Raw genomic sequence first — 15,445 nt, 5'->3', positions numbered from 1 at the left:
GCATGGATACACAATACACAACTATAGGAACCTAACACTTCTAACGTACCGCAACTATAGGAGCGTTTACCCTACTACTAAAATGTTTGTTTATTTACTTATTGTCTTGTGGTTTACAATTATTGTACATTTCAATTGATTTAGCCCGAAAGCTCTTCATTTTTGTTGATTATGTCTGTAAGAAGTTAGTGTTTGATTTTAGTTTTACATTGTAATAGTTTACATTTTGCTTTTAAGGAAAGCATGTTTGTTGATTTAAATTAGAAAATTTGATATTTTACCTATTTAACCTAGTTGCCTAACCTAACGTGCCAGAACCCTTATGATCTGTTGATCGGATCGCATGCAGCAATTCCTGAACCTTTCGATGGTAGCAGTTCTCCGTAACGCCAAGGTCTGCAGACCAGCCAGGCGGTGGACCTCAGAACTTCTAGTACGTGGTGGAGGATCATCCTCAGGATCTTGTTCTGGATCCTTTGTAGTTTGAGGTGATGAGAGTGTGCACAACTCTCCCAGATTGGCAACCCGTACTCTATGGCGGAAAGGATTATTTGCTTGTAGACAGCAAGCTTGATTTTCAGGGATAGGGTAATCTTAGGATCTCCAATTGATTAGAGCGGGTACAACGGGTTTTGTTTTGTCAATATGCTCCCTGAAAATCAGCTTGCTGTCGCGTGTTAGTCCGAGGTAGACTGCCTCTTTGGACCACTCCACCACTGTACCGTTTAGGCAGATTTTGTTATTCTCAGACGGAACAAGTCTGGGAGATTTTGAGTATGGACAATTACTACCTGGGTCTTCGCCACGTTGATATAGATCTTCCAGCTGTTGAAATACTCAGACCGGACATCCAAGCCTCTCTGGAGTTTGGTAGTCAGAGCTCCGATGGCCCTACCCTTGTAGACGATGGATGTCTTGTCTGCGAACAGAGACAACGATCCACCATCAGGGAGAGTTGGAAATTCGGAGGTGAATAGATTGAACAGGATGGGCCCAAGGATAAAGGCATCCGATGTCATGCCATTCAGAGAGACCTGGAACGTCCTGTCCGATAGATAATTTTGTATGATCTTCATGAGGAAGATCGGAAGACCGTATCGATGCAGCTTGTACACCAGGCCATCATGCCAGACATTGTCAAACGCTTTTTCAACGTCTAAAAATACCATAGCAGATGTTTTTGAAACAGCCTTGTTCCGTCTAAGAATGTTTGTTACTCGGGTCAGTTGGTGGACGGTTGATCGATCTTTCCGAAAACCAAACTGCTCCTCGAGTAAGATGTTGTTTTCTTCCGCAGCCGTTAGAAGCCGGTTTAAACTGCTCTTTCGAACAGCTTGGATAACCCTGAGAGAAGGCTGATGGGTCGGTAACATGAAGGAGAGGAAGGATCCTTCCCAGGTTTACGTATGGGGATGACTTTAGCTAACCTCCAGCACAAGGGGAAGTCGCCAAGTCGGAGGCACTGATTGAAAATCAGTGCCAGAGGTTGTAGAATCTGGAACTCAAGTGCTTGAGCTTCAGATAAAGGATCTTGTCGAAAACTAGGGCCTTCATGTTTTTGGAAGTTTTGATATCAGCCAACAGTTCGTCAGCTGTGATCTCGGATGCTTCGGGAAAGATGTTAGGAACCTGGTGGAGATTGGTTACATTTTCAGCAACCTCAGCTTTGTGAGGGCTGGTGATGTTTTGTTCGAGATTGTGGGAGCTGACAAAATGTTGACCTATCGCGGCAGCCTTCTCTTCAGGTGTTATCAGGTGAACCACCGTCGGGACAATTTAGTGGAATAGGTCTCGGTTTAGTTTTGAGGACTTTTGTTGTTTAGTTTCCAAAAGGGTTTTGCACAATCTGTGAGGGAACGGATGTTATTGGCAAAATTCTCATTTCTGAGTTCCACCATTTTGGCTTTGATAAGTTTGGTTAGATGGTGGGAATGGATCTTCAAGGTAGGCAGTCCGGTTATCTGGTACAGCCTGCGCATGGCGTTACGGAGTCTGATTAGGCTTTTAGTATTCTGATCAAGGTTCAGAGAATTACTCACCCGTCTGGAAACTGGCACGTGTTTTTCGCGGGCTCGGGATACCGCCTCCTCGACGACGCACAGAGATCTATCGATGTCATCAGTCGTCTCCAGTAGGGCGCCAAAATCGATGGCTTCGTCAACGACTTGTAGGAACCGTTCCCAGACCGGATGGTAATTCTGACGGGAAGCATGAAATCGATTAACGGAGGAACCCACCTCGGCCATCACCAGAAAGTGGTTCGAGCTTAACTCTTGGTGGGCTACTGGCTGGGAGATGCTCTCCAAGTTGCTGACGAAGATATCGATGATGGAGTGTACGCCGAACCGGCTCAACCGGGTGGGAGCGTCCGGCACCAGGATGGTGTACGCCTCTTGCAGGTCGTCGTTTAGGATGGTGCCGTTCTGATTCCGCCTTTGGTTGCCCCAAGCTTGATGTTTGGCGTTCAGGTCACCAGCGATGATGAACTTTCCACGGCGTCGTGTTATCTTGATAATATCCCTCCGCAGGTCTACCGCGGATCCATCCATGGCGTTGGCTTGTTTCGGGCAATAGGCCGCACTCCCAATGCTTCAATCATTTTCAGCTGAAATCTGGGTAGCAGCCGGCAGCAGATTTTGTTCCTGGTAGCGATGGCCACTCCATCACCCCCAGAGCTTGTCCGAACCAACCTCACGAGCCGGAATCCAGGAAGAAAAACGTTCATCTCCGGTTCCAGGTTAGTTTCGGTGATGATGACGATGTCAAAGCTATGTTCGTTGAGGAAGTCAACGAACTCGATAATTTTGCTCTTGAGCGAGCAAGCGTTCCAGTTTGCGATTTTGATGAGCTCACGGTCCATAACTGAGCATGAAGGTAGCCAAGGCTTGGAGCTGGTCGGATTTGTTCTTGATGGTGTTGGCAATGTCGTACATCTTGAGGAAGATGATCATTAGTTCCGCTGCGGTGAACCACGAACCATCGTTGATTTCTGGCTGACGCCTGTTTAGCCCAGGGGCTGTGAGGAAATCGTGCGGCTGTGGAGCAGCAGTCGTCTCTTGATCTGAGTTTTCAGGTACTCCAGCAGTTTGAACTTGAGCGGTGGCGGTCGCCGCAGCAGTAGCAGCGGCACGAGCAGCAGCTAATCGTTGATTGAGTGGCAGCGATGGCAGCACTGTAATCGGTCGTCGTGGTACCGGTGGGTAGTGCTGGTCATTAAATTCCGGCACTTTCTTGCGGCAGGGGTGGTTTCTCGTCGATGCTTTTCTTCCGGATCTCGATGTACTCGGTGCGCTTCAGGAAGGCCTTGCTAGTAGCTTTGTGAGCCGCACCGCAGTTGGCACAAATGGGATCGGCTTCATCGAGTCTGTCGCAGGCGTCGGTTTGATGTTGCTTCCCACACTTGGGACAGCGGCTGGCCATATGGAAATTCTTCGTTCCATGCCCGAATAGCAGGCAGTTTGAGCATTGGGTGACTCCGCGGCTGACTGGCTTGTACCGCTCCCACTTCACCATGATGTTAAACAGGAAGCGGATGCCCAGTAGGTTCTTCAGACTTGTTGAGTTCTTCACAAGGTGGACCAGGTATAGCTGGTCACGGTACTTGACAGCCTTGCTGTGGCGGGCCATCTTGTGAATTTGGACCGGCTTCAGTCCATTAGTAACCAGCTCTTCCAAGAGGACGCTTGTGTCCATGTCGTATAGTCCTCGTAGGACCACCTTGAGCGGCTTTACAGCCTTGATGTCGTGGGAGAAGTACACCACCTGTGCTTGGTCCAGCATGATCTGAACCGCGTTGTAATGGTTCAACGCAGGAAAATTCAATTTGTATCCTTCCGTGCACAGCTGGATGGTGCACCGGACGCCTTTCGTGATGAAGAAGTTTATTTTTTCCCGCAGTCCGGGAGGGAAGCCTTTCACGTAGAAGGGCGGCATTCTGTCCTTTTTCGGCGGTTCTGTTGTTACCGTCACCGGCTCTGCATCGTCCTTCAGAACGGAGAATCGGTTGTTGTCAAGCAGCGGGATTGCCGGCACTCGCACCACCGCGCGATTTTTTACCCATAGCTGGGTCAGCAAGAGCGTCACTACTCAACGCGAGACTAAACGAAATAACGCAATCGAACGAACGAAGCGAGCTAGATCAAAACGTCGACTGTACTGCTCAACAGTTGGGCAGCGAATGAATGTGATGAGGAAGCGTTTTTATTATCGGTGCTTTTCTCCTTCCTTCCTTTTATTGGTAAAATGGTGAGCGATCAACAGAACATATGAGCATGCGCAAGGTGTTGTTTGTTCGATTTGCACTCTATCGTTGCGTCCGTGTTATGGATTTCTCGTAACATGTCCGAATTTGGATTGTTTTTTAATGTGACCCCCAGTATAGAAATTAAAGACGTAGTCCTACGTCAAAATAGAGGTGCATTATTTCAAACAAAATTAAAGCTGATGTGATAACAACCTACTTTGTTCAAGAAATATTGTCTCTATCTCTTTAAGTTCTCATTTTAGAGGAATGTTTCAACAAATTTTCAATGTGTTTCTAAAAGTTAACACAAGGTGACTTCTTGGAAATTTTGTAATGAAAAAGTTAGAATTTAAAAACAATTTTTTTTTTATGATAATCCTTTGTCAATCCAGATTTTTTTTTAATGAAGACCATTGATGTCATCAGCTACAGTTAAATCTTTAGTAATACTTGCCTACATTTCGTAGATAGTCATTTTAAGACTGCGCTGGCATTCGAAGTTGATTGAGCCTGCTCATGATTTCTCAGCAAGACCCTACTAGAGGTCCCTGGCATGCTTGGCATGCACAGTTGTACACACCAGCTGCTCATTTGTTAATAATTTTTCACTCAGTTATTGAAAATTGATTTTCTTTAAAGTAATGGATAGATAAGGATCATAGTTTACTATATATATATGCAAATAGTAGGTAAATCTTAACATTTGAATCAACATCAATGAATTTTTACACATAAAGTCCAAGATGTGCAGCGAGCATTTCTCACTTGATTTTTACAACGCAAAAACAAATACAGTTTATTACTAGCATTAAAATCTACTTTTTCTACCGTACTTATCACAAGCTTAAACTTTATTCTATCTACTGCTTCAAACAGAATTATGTTTTGTCAACTGTGTGCAAAGTTATTAGCAAATGAGCAGTTCGTGACCAAAACTGTGTATGCCAAGCATGGTCCCTGGGGATATAGTATGATTTCAATTTGCCGTACAATAATACCAATGGTACCGGCTTAGAAAGCTCACAACTGTGCAAGTGGTCAAAGAACACTGTGTTGAGAGTTAGTCCCAGTGGGGACGTAATAAGGCCAAACAGAAAATTATGTTTTAAGGACAACTGAATTCTCACTAAAGCAAAATACACATGTGTTAAATACCACAAAACTCCCCCTGATTAAAGGAACTCCTGTGTAACGAAAGAAAAACCTCCACTACTTATGTCGCCAGTTTTTTATGACTTATTTGCTTCTTTCCATGCACAAGCTTACATCCCATCACCACCACCACCACTACCACTACCCATCGTCATCCATCTTCACGGCATTGACACAAGTGGAAAACGGAATTATATATTTTTGTCGCTACATTTATTGCCCTGTATGTTTTTTCGGTGTTTGTGCTTTATGAGCGTCTCTGCCGAGCGAGTCGGTTCAAAGCAAAGCCCAGTGCTTGCTGGCTGGTGTTGTCTACGACGACGGAGACGGAGGTGCAATCGAGTGTGTGCCAGCTGGTATAGGAAGCCTCGTCTCTCCATCCGCTCTGTCGCCCTCTAGGTAGGCGAGACGCCCGCCATCGTTTTATTCGGAAGCCTTGAACGAGGATCCACCCCGGCAATGCCTGAAACATTTATGAAGTTGACGTGCGCGTGTTGAGTGCTTTTCCTACGCCACATTGCCTCTAGAGTTTGCTGCTGCCGGCTAGGTTCAGCAGATGTAGGCGCATATTTACAGCATGTGAGCCCTCGTTTTTTTCTTCTTCTACCGAAATGATATGCGCAAGACATATTACCCTCGCTATGTTGTGAACAATATTCGAGCTAATTCATCTATCAGGGCAGTTGGATTTTCTCTGAACGTATTAAATTTCAACAGTTCACGAATCCAAAGACACCCACAATCGAGTCACAATAACAGTCATTGGACCGAGAAACGTCAGGAACATTCCTTAGCACACGGGGACGAGGAATGCAAAAGATGGGAAATTGTGAAACTTTCCACCCACGAAATCATCCCGGTACCCCTTGTTGAGTTTTTATGAGGTTTCAACAAAGCTGTTGTTGGGGTAGCCTTAATACATCATGGCATGGCAGCCAGCCAGAGCGCCAGCATGCATGCATCTCTAGGTGAATATGTACATAGGAACACAGACTGCATACATACTCATGGAACGGCCGAGCGAAAATGTAACGTGATGTGCAAGGTGTTTTAAAAATTAAGTGATAAGAACCGAAAGGATGGCGTGTTTATAGAGCCTGGCAGGTTGAACAGCACATAAGCCGTCGGCCTGGGTTTATGGTAGCCATACAAAGTCTCTTTCAAGGTGGCAGGAAGCTAATTACGATTACGCTGCTGCAGAAGAGTCGTAAAGAGCAATGACAGTTGTCTTCCTTTTGGATTTTTGTTTGTTTGTTTGTTTGCTTTGCGTTTTCAGGCAAAATGGTTGTCAGCTTTATTTGAGGATGTCGTTTTTTCGGTACTGTTTTGACAGTGGCGTTTCATGATGAGGAAGTCAAGAAGGTTCACAAGACAATCATACTTCAAATGGGTCGTTGTCTTTTCCAGAGTGGAAACCATGGTACCAATTTTCTTTGTGTTTTCTTGCACGCATTACCAACGTTTTTTTTCTCATTTCTCATGAAATTGAATGTTAAAAAATAATATATTTCATATTTTTTTCGTATGATGCACTTCAAGTTGTGCCCTTTTTAAATTCTAACTTGAAAATTTGTTGTGGATTTTTCCGATGGTGATAAAAGATTTGACCGATTACTCACGGTCTTCTCAAGGTTAGTGGGTGACAATTGTATGGATTGGGAGAGAAAGAAGGAGATTTGGTAAATGAATTATGATTCAAAAATTTAACTGTTTCTAAAAAATCTCCTAATCTACTTAATCCTATCAACGTTATATCAACTCTGCAAATATACAATTATTACAGAAGCAAATATACAAAAAAAACAAACACGCACCCAAAATACAAACTAAACACAAGGTTTTATTTCCTTTGGTTTGTTTTCCGTCGATTGTATTTTCCGTGCTGAGAACCAGGAAGGCAGCTCCCACACCTGGACCTTACCTATCGACCCAACAACTCATGAACCGGGGACCAACGACTTTACTTCCCTTACTTCCCAAAAGATTTTATGTCTCAGAACATCCCAGTGGCGCCGACTGAGATTGAACCCAGGCCTGCTGGGCTGAGGGTAATCACGCTTACCACCACCAGCGCCGCTTAACACAAGGTTAATCAAACTTACAATCAACGGCTAATATTCTTAAAGAAAACATGTATGAGTTGCATAAACTCCAGATCGCGTCTAGCCAAAATATCCCGAACGAAGACATTAGGTTGTCTACCTCGTGCCCGAAGAGAATCTTACAACTCGGATCTGACTCCACAGAGCTCAACACATGATCAAATTATGTGATCTGCGTCCTGGTAACCTTGTCCACATTCACAGAGATTACTGTTCCCAAGACCAACACGGAACAAGTGAGCGGTTAGCGAATAGTGATTGGACATGAGGCGAGACATCACACCAATGAAGTCTGGACCCTCCTCCAACCCTTTAAACCAAGGATACTTCGACGCCTTAGGGATGATTGAATATAGCCATCGTCTCAAACTCCCTTCACTCCATTTATTTTGCCAGCTGGCGAGTGACTGTTGACGATAAATGAAGAAAAATTCGTCGTAGGTGATTTGTCGATCGTAAATATCGCCTTCCATAGCGCCGACCTTTGTAAGCGAGTCCGCATTCTCATTACCCAGAATCGAGCAATGAAATGGGACCCATGCAAAGGTGATGACAAATGATCTTAATGATAAAGCACTTAAAAGCTCTCGTATTTTCATGAGAAAATACGAGGAGTGCTTTACCAGCCTCAAAATAACTGAGACTATCCGTTAAAAATAAAGTAGTGATCTGGTGAAAGTAAGGCGATAGTTTCTAGAGTTTAATGTATTGCCGCCAGCTCAGCAACATATACGGAACAAGGAGCTTGAAGCATTCGATAGGCGCTATGAAATTCGTTATAAGTACCAAAACCAGCGGACGCCTCTATTAGTGATCCATCTGTGAAGAACGATCTTGCGGAATCAACTTGGCCAAACTTTGCAGCAAAAATTGATGGAACAATCATGGAACGATGATGCTCTGGGATTCCGCGAATCTCTTGCGTCATTGATAAATCAAAACTAACTGAATTACCGAAGTCGGAGAAGCATACACGATGAGGATTATGCTGTGAAGGGCTGCCGAATTTAAGATGATATCAGTACCTAAACCATTCAGTGCGCATAGTCACCTATAGGTGACACCTGTTTTGTGTTGCCTGTCAAAAATCCAATTCTTAACCAAATTTGATAAAACTAGTTGTAAATGAAAGCTATATTATGCTTCTTTGATTTGCTTTGAAGTTCAGATTCTACTGAATTGGCCACCGGGAATCGGTTCCAAGCAAAAAGTTAGGAAGCCAAATAACTTAATGATTCTAACTGAACCTCATTTGCATTGCCGTCGTGGTAAAGGGTGATACGGTCAAAATTTGGTCAATATCAACTTGACGTATTTCTTTCAATTTTGCATTTAAAAAACCTGAACACCCCTCATTTTGAAGGTGTGTGTGTGTGTAGAATGTTGCTCCTATTTTGATTTTGGAATTCACTCTTCAGTTGTCAAAATGCCGTCCAAGCAAGAAGAGCAGCGTATCAAAATTTTGCTCGCGCATCGCGAAAATCCGAGCTACTCGCACGCAAAGTTGGCAAAATCGCTAAAAGTTGCCAAATCAACCGTTACAAATGTAATTAAAGTGTTTGGGGAACGTTTGTCGACAGCCAGGAAGTCTGGATCGGGGGGAAATCGAAAACCGGAAGCCGCTGAGACGACAAAGAGAGTTGCCGGTAGTTTCAAGCGAAACCCTAACCTCTCTCTCCGAGATGCCGCAAATAAGCTGGGTGTATCGTCTACAACCGTGCATCGAGCCAAAAAACGAGCCGGACTATCGACTAACAAGAAGGTAGTGACTCCAAATCGCGATGATAAAAAAAATACGACGGCCAAAGCGCGATCCCGGAGGCTGTACACGACGATGCTGACGAAGTTTGGCTGCGTGGTAATGGACGACGAAACCTACGTCAAAGCCGACTACAAGCAGCTTCCGGGACAGAAGTTTTATACGGCAAAAGGAAGGGGAAAGGTAGCAGATGTTTTCAAGCACATGAAACTGTCAAAGTTCGCAAAGAAATATCTGGTTTGGCAAGCCATCTGTACCTGTGGCTTGAAAAGCAGCATTTTCATAGCTTCCGGGACTGTCAACCAAAGAGTGTTTGAATAAACGTCTGCTGCCTTTCCTGAAGAAACACGGTTGTTCCGTACTGTTTTGGCCGGATTTGGCATCTTGCCATTACGGTTAAAAGGCCATGGAGTGGTACGCCGCCAACAACGTGCAGGTGGTTCCCAAGGACAAGAACCCTCCCAACACGCCAGAGCTCCGCCCAATTGAGAAATACTGGGCTATTGTCAAGCGGAACCTAAAGAAGACCAAAAAAACTGCTAAGGGCGAGCAGCAGTTCAAGGCAAACTGGCTTTCTGCGGCGAAGAAGGTGGACAAGGTGGCTGTACAAAATCTGATGGTAGGGGTCAAGCGTAAGGCCCGGCAATTCGGATTTGGAAAAGCGGAAGCCTATCCAAATATTTTTCCTGAATTTTATACTAATTGAACTTGAAAAAGAAATTTAATTTGATTTTTTAAATAAACGATTTCACCGATTTACACGCGTTTTCCCTTGACCAAATTTTGACCGTATCACCCTTTATTGGCAACAATAGGGCGCTGTATGTTCCGGATAATCCACATTTTTTTTAAATGTTTTTTGTTTTCGTGAATAATATAATATTTAATTTAAAAATGTAATTTAAAAAATTACTGCATGACTGAACTTTGGTCATATGCTGACAGGGAAGGGGGAGCTGCATCCTTTTGGGAGGATGTGGCTTACAAAACCCGAGCGTCTGTTCTCCATGTTAGGGGCGGCTCAAACAGCGTCTGACTGGAATCTAGCGGCTGAATACGAAATGCTTCTCCCCGAAAGCTATACCCAAGATGGCAGTCCAATCACGGCGGATAGGAGACCTTAGGCCAACCACCTACTGTCTCCGAAACCTTCAAATTGTTACAGAAACCTATAGAGAAAGATTACGAACTGATTTTATGGCTAAGACTTTTAGCGCTTAACAACGGACAAGAATTGGAACATGGAATGTACTGACGCTAGCCCAACAGGGTAAACTGACACAACTAGCCAGTGAGGCCCACCGTATGAAGTTAGAAATCCTGGGACTTAGTGAAGTCCACTGGTCGAACTTTGGAGAACACAAGCTGCCTTCGGGACAGGTACTTTTATATTCTGGTATGCGAGGTGAAAACGGTCCGCGACATCGTGGAGTTGGCTTTCTGCTTAGCGCCCAAGCACAGACTGCGCTCATCAAGTGGGAACCTATCAATGAGAGAATAATCGTTGCCAGATTCAGAACACGGGTCCGAAACCTTACCATAATCCATGCTGCCGAATAGCAGGACAAAGAGAACTTTTACAGTCAGCTGAATGCTGTCGTGGATAAGACTCCAACAGGCGACTTCAATGCGAAGATCGGCTCCGACAACTCGGAATATGAGTGCATTATGGGACGCCATGGTCTCGGAGATATGGGCGAGAACGGCGAGCTGCTTGCAGAGTTTTGTGGCAACAACGACATGGTGATCGGGGGTTCGCTCTTCCCCCATCGCCCAGTGCATAAAGTCACATGGGTCTCCCGTGATGGATATACAGAGAACCAAATCGACCACATATGCATCAGCCGAAAATGGAGACGGAGCGTTCTTGATGTTCGGAATAAACGGAAGGTGGCAGCGTAGAAGAACAGTGGACGAACATCAAGAATGCCTTTATTGAAACAAGTGAGAACAACCTGGGTGAGCTGCGCACTCAGAGGAAGGAGTGGATCACCGATAAAACCTGGAGGAAGATCGAGGAGCAGAGAGAAGCAAAAGCCGCGATAGAGTGAGCAAGGACCCGAGGAGCCAAGAACGAGGCCCGTTAGCGATATTCGGCTCTTGAGAGGAAAGTTAAGCGTTCCTGTATACGGGACAAGCGAGTGTGGTGGACTCCCTGTCTGATAAAGGGGTGAAAACCGCAGCAACTGGCGATATCCGCCTCCTCTATGATGTTTCACGACGCATGAGCAGGGCAAGGATGAACCCAAGGATGCCTGTGAAAGACGCGACTGGACAGTTGCTCACCGACCTCACTGACCAGTTGAAACGTTGGTTTGAGCACTTTGAACAACTTCTCGAAGTTTCAACGGTCAATCAACCATCAACATCTCGGCATGATCCGCCAAGGGTGAGGCGCGTTACTTGCGTCAACACTGAAGCTACATCATTGCAGGAGATAGAAGAAGCCATCCGAAGTATGAAGTCCAACAAAGCCCCGGGGGTCGATCGCATATCATCAGAGATGCTCAAAGCTGACCCCATGCTATCCGCACAAATGTTGCATCAACTATTCGTCAATATCTGGGACACCATGACTTTTCCGGCCGACTAGATGCAGGCCGTCTTGGTAAAAGTCCAACTTTATGCGACAACTGGCGAGGCATCATGTTACTGTGTATTATTCTCAAAGTTCTGTGTAAAGTTATCCTCAATCGGATACAGGAGAAGATCGACGCGACGACAGTAGACAAGATCCTGTGTGAACCATATTGTCACGCTCCGCATCATCTTGGAGCAGGTCAATGAGATCCAAGAGTCCCTGTACTTGGTATTTATTGACTACGAAAAAGCTTTCGACTGACCAAACCACGAAAACTTGTGGGGCGCTCTGAGATGCAAGGGAGTCTCTGATAAGATCGTCAACTTCATCGAAGCGCAGTACGAGGCTTTCTCATGCAGAGTGTTGCACAACGGAGCTTTGTCTGACCCGATTCGAGTAATCGTGGGTGTGAGGCAAGGATGTATATTATCAACGCTACTGTTCCTCATCGTAATCGACGAGATCATGGTTGGAGCCGTTGACCATGTACCGAACCGTGGGTTGCTGTGGCTATGGAGCATCTCAACGACTTCGATTTGGCTGATGATGTTGCAACGGCGCTCTGACATGCAGGGTAAGTTATACGACCTTGTGGAACGCTCCTCTGAAGCAGGTCTAACCATCAACGTCAACAAGACCAAATCGTTGGATGTCAACACGGAAAACCGTTCCAATTTCACGGTAGCTGGGCAGGCAGTGGACAAACTCGAAAGCTTGCAATATCTTGGCAGCCAGATAGCATCGGACGGTGGCTCCAAAAGCGACATAGGTGCACGGATTAAGAAGGCGAGGGCTGCTTTTGCCAGTTTGCGAAATGTATGGAGAGCGAATCAGATCAGTCGACGCACCAAAATCCGAATTTCTAACTCAAACGTGAAGCATGTGAAAAATGGTGTGTATCAGCGGAGAACACGCATAACCTGCAGGTGTTTATCAACTGATGCCTGCGGTACATAATTCGTGCCTGGTGGCCCCACAATTGGGACTCAAATTCTGTCAAATCGTTTGTGCCATCATAAGCCTATAGAGACAGAAATTCGTGAACGGAAGTGGAGGTGGGTCGGCCACACACTACGACGGTGCGGAAACGAAATCTGCAAGCAAGCACTGGACTGGAATCCAGCAGGATATCACAGCAGAGGCAGACCCAGAGTCTCGTGGCGCTGGAGCCTAAACAGTGAAATTAAGAACGTTGACCGAAATTTGACTTGGGCACAGGTCAAGGCCAAAGCTAGTAATCGCCCAGGATGGAAATCTTTCACAAAGGCCCTTTGCACCCCTGGAGGTGCGCAGGATCGTTAAGTAAGTTTCCGGCCTCGTATGTTGAAAATGTCAATGGTCAAAAAGCCGTATTGAGCAGAAAAATTTTGTTGTTGTGAAAATGATGAGTTCGGGAAAGTTTTTATATATTTTTAGCCACATTATTGATGCAAGTGAAATCAGGGTGGTCCTAAAGGTTATTGAGTTCAACATATCAACTTTTTTGTTATTTGAGACAGACCACCATAATTTACAACAGAGTTGTAGAACATTTGATTCTCAGCAACTTAGCTAAAAATACACATTTCATAAGTCTAATGGTTCTCGTTTTATAATGCTTTTAAAAAGGTAACGTTAACTTTCAATACATTGATTTCTCACAAATAATTAGTTCTAGACACTTTTAAAACATTTGAAGGTGCATGTTTTGCCTGAAGCAACTCAACTTCTTTCTATTTCTGTTATACTATTATCAGATTATGATATTTCTGAAAGGAGTAAGTGAATTTTAGTATATATAGTTGCACTCGAAAGATCTTGCTTTCATTGTTATAATATGTAAAAACTACGATACCCTTTTCTGTTTTGCTCACCTAATTAGCTTTTGAATAAGGTGTTTTTTTTACGAAAATTAGCAATTAGCAAGAAGGTAGCAATTTAGTTTCATAAGCAAAATTGTGCATCAAGTTTCTCAAATTTCTTGAGTTAAGATCCAATGAACAACCAGCATCGAAACATATCCAAGCTGGTTCAAAGAACCCATGAATTTCCGTCATAATATAAGGCCCCACGAGTTGCTGGATTGTTTTATTAATAGGGCGGGAACGAATAAGGAGGGCTGAAAACGGTTCCGGGTCCATTAGAACCTGTTTAGTTGTGGTCGGTTCGGAGCTGTCGAGTGGATTAGTTCCATTTTTTGGATTGTCTGACCGATTATAATCGTCAGTTTTAGTCATATGTTGTGCTGTGATATGAGGGGCTTAAGGTCGTATCGCTTTAATTCTGAAAACTATAGCATCCGTTCAATTCAGGGTACCGTTTACCATAACGAGTCCAACGCTTTATCCAACATCCCCGTTATTTCTCGTGCAAGTGCAGATCATTTCTCGGCTGCAAATAAAGCGATTATCACGCAGCCTGTAATGGTGGTTGCTCATGGTTACTCTATTAGTAACCAGGCTTAACAATTATCGGGATAGGCATGTGTAAGGAAACGTATTATACTATACAGCAATATGTGAAAACTGAAAACAAAATTTATTTAATTATACTTACCTTGCATTACATTCACCTTGAATTCGAACCACTTACATAAATACCGTGCGCTTTATTTTACCTATGTTTTCAACCCTGCGCGCTAAACGAATGCGCGAGAAACGTCAAAAATAGGCATTCCAAGAAAGTTCTCGAAGAGGTAACACGTTTTTTTTTTCCATAGCAAGTCCGAAAGTTTCGTGAGTTCGTTTTTTATCACCGGTTTTCTGCACGGAAAGTTCGTGTGCTGCATGCAGAAAGGAAGGCTGGTTCTTCACTCCAGACGAGTTCCAGCTGTCTTTGACATTGTCGCTAACATTTTGGTGCCGAAACCCGGACAATTTCCCGTTGCAGCGCCATTGAAGGTTTTTCACACGGAAAGATAACCTCAATCGCCACGTTGGTCGCTCACCAGCACTGGAATTCATCGGGCAGCAGTTCCTCCAGCAGGAAAATAGGCCTATCGTCGTCATTCGAAGCCGCAGTCGTCACAACCCAGCAGCACAATTTGCGTTCCCTCGCACGTACAGCAGTAGCCGATTCGTCGTTCCCGCTCGATGGTTACTCCGAGTACATTGAGGATATAAGAAGCAGTAATACAAGGTACTTGACAGCTTTTTTGGTGAAGTGTTTGGCCAATAAATATGACACCCCCGGAAAAGACAAATAAATTAACTAAATTGAAAATTTATCACCGTCGGTGAACGGGTTCTGCCAATTTGATCAAGGCTTCCAATGATACTAAGCAGGATCAAATTTCCATTCGTATTCAAAGCTTTGATACTTTGTGGCGTGAATTTGAAGAGCTTCAGGATGAAATTGAAGTTCTGGAAGACGCGGAAGAAGTATTTAGTGAAGAGCGACAAGAATTTCAAATTCTTAACTATGAGCTGAAGGCCTCGTTGCAAGGCAAACTTCCCCCACGACCACCCACACCACCTGCCCTTCCAGTGAGAGAAATCGTTGCCTCACCGACAACAGTCTCTTTCAACATTTCATCAGCCTGAAAGAGTCTGCATTGGGGCTTGCAGAACTCGCCGACGAGTTTGATCGCCATGTGCAACTGCTGGATAAACTCGAAAACGCCGAGTACC

The 15,445-nt window shown here is 44.6% G+C and overlaps 1 protein-coding gene across 2 annotated transcripts in view; it reads left to right on the top strand.

Annotated features, from left to right (window-relative positions):
• LOC135707992 (protein O-mannosyl-transferase TMTC1-like) overlaps window positions 1–15,445 on the top strand; it is an 860,006-nt gene that overhangs the window by 395,118 nt on the left and 449,443 nt on the right. The window lies entirely within an intron of this gene.

The sequence above is a fragment of the Ochlerotatus camptorhynchus genome, unplaced genomic scaffold, assembly GCF_037179485.1.
Source record: "Ochlerotatus camptorhynchus isolate MF236.1 unplaced genomic scaffold, CSIRO-AGI_Acam_v1.1 ptg000324l, whole genome shotgun sequence".
Lineage (NCBI taxonomy): Eukaryota > Metazoa > Arthropoda > Insecta > Diptera > Culicidae > Ochlerotatus > Ochlerotatus camptorhynchus.
The sequence above is the reverse complement of the archived record's forward strand: the minus strand, read 5'-3'. Positions and strand labels throughout refer to the sequence as shown.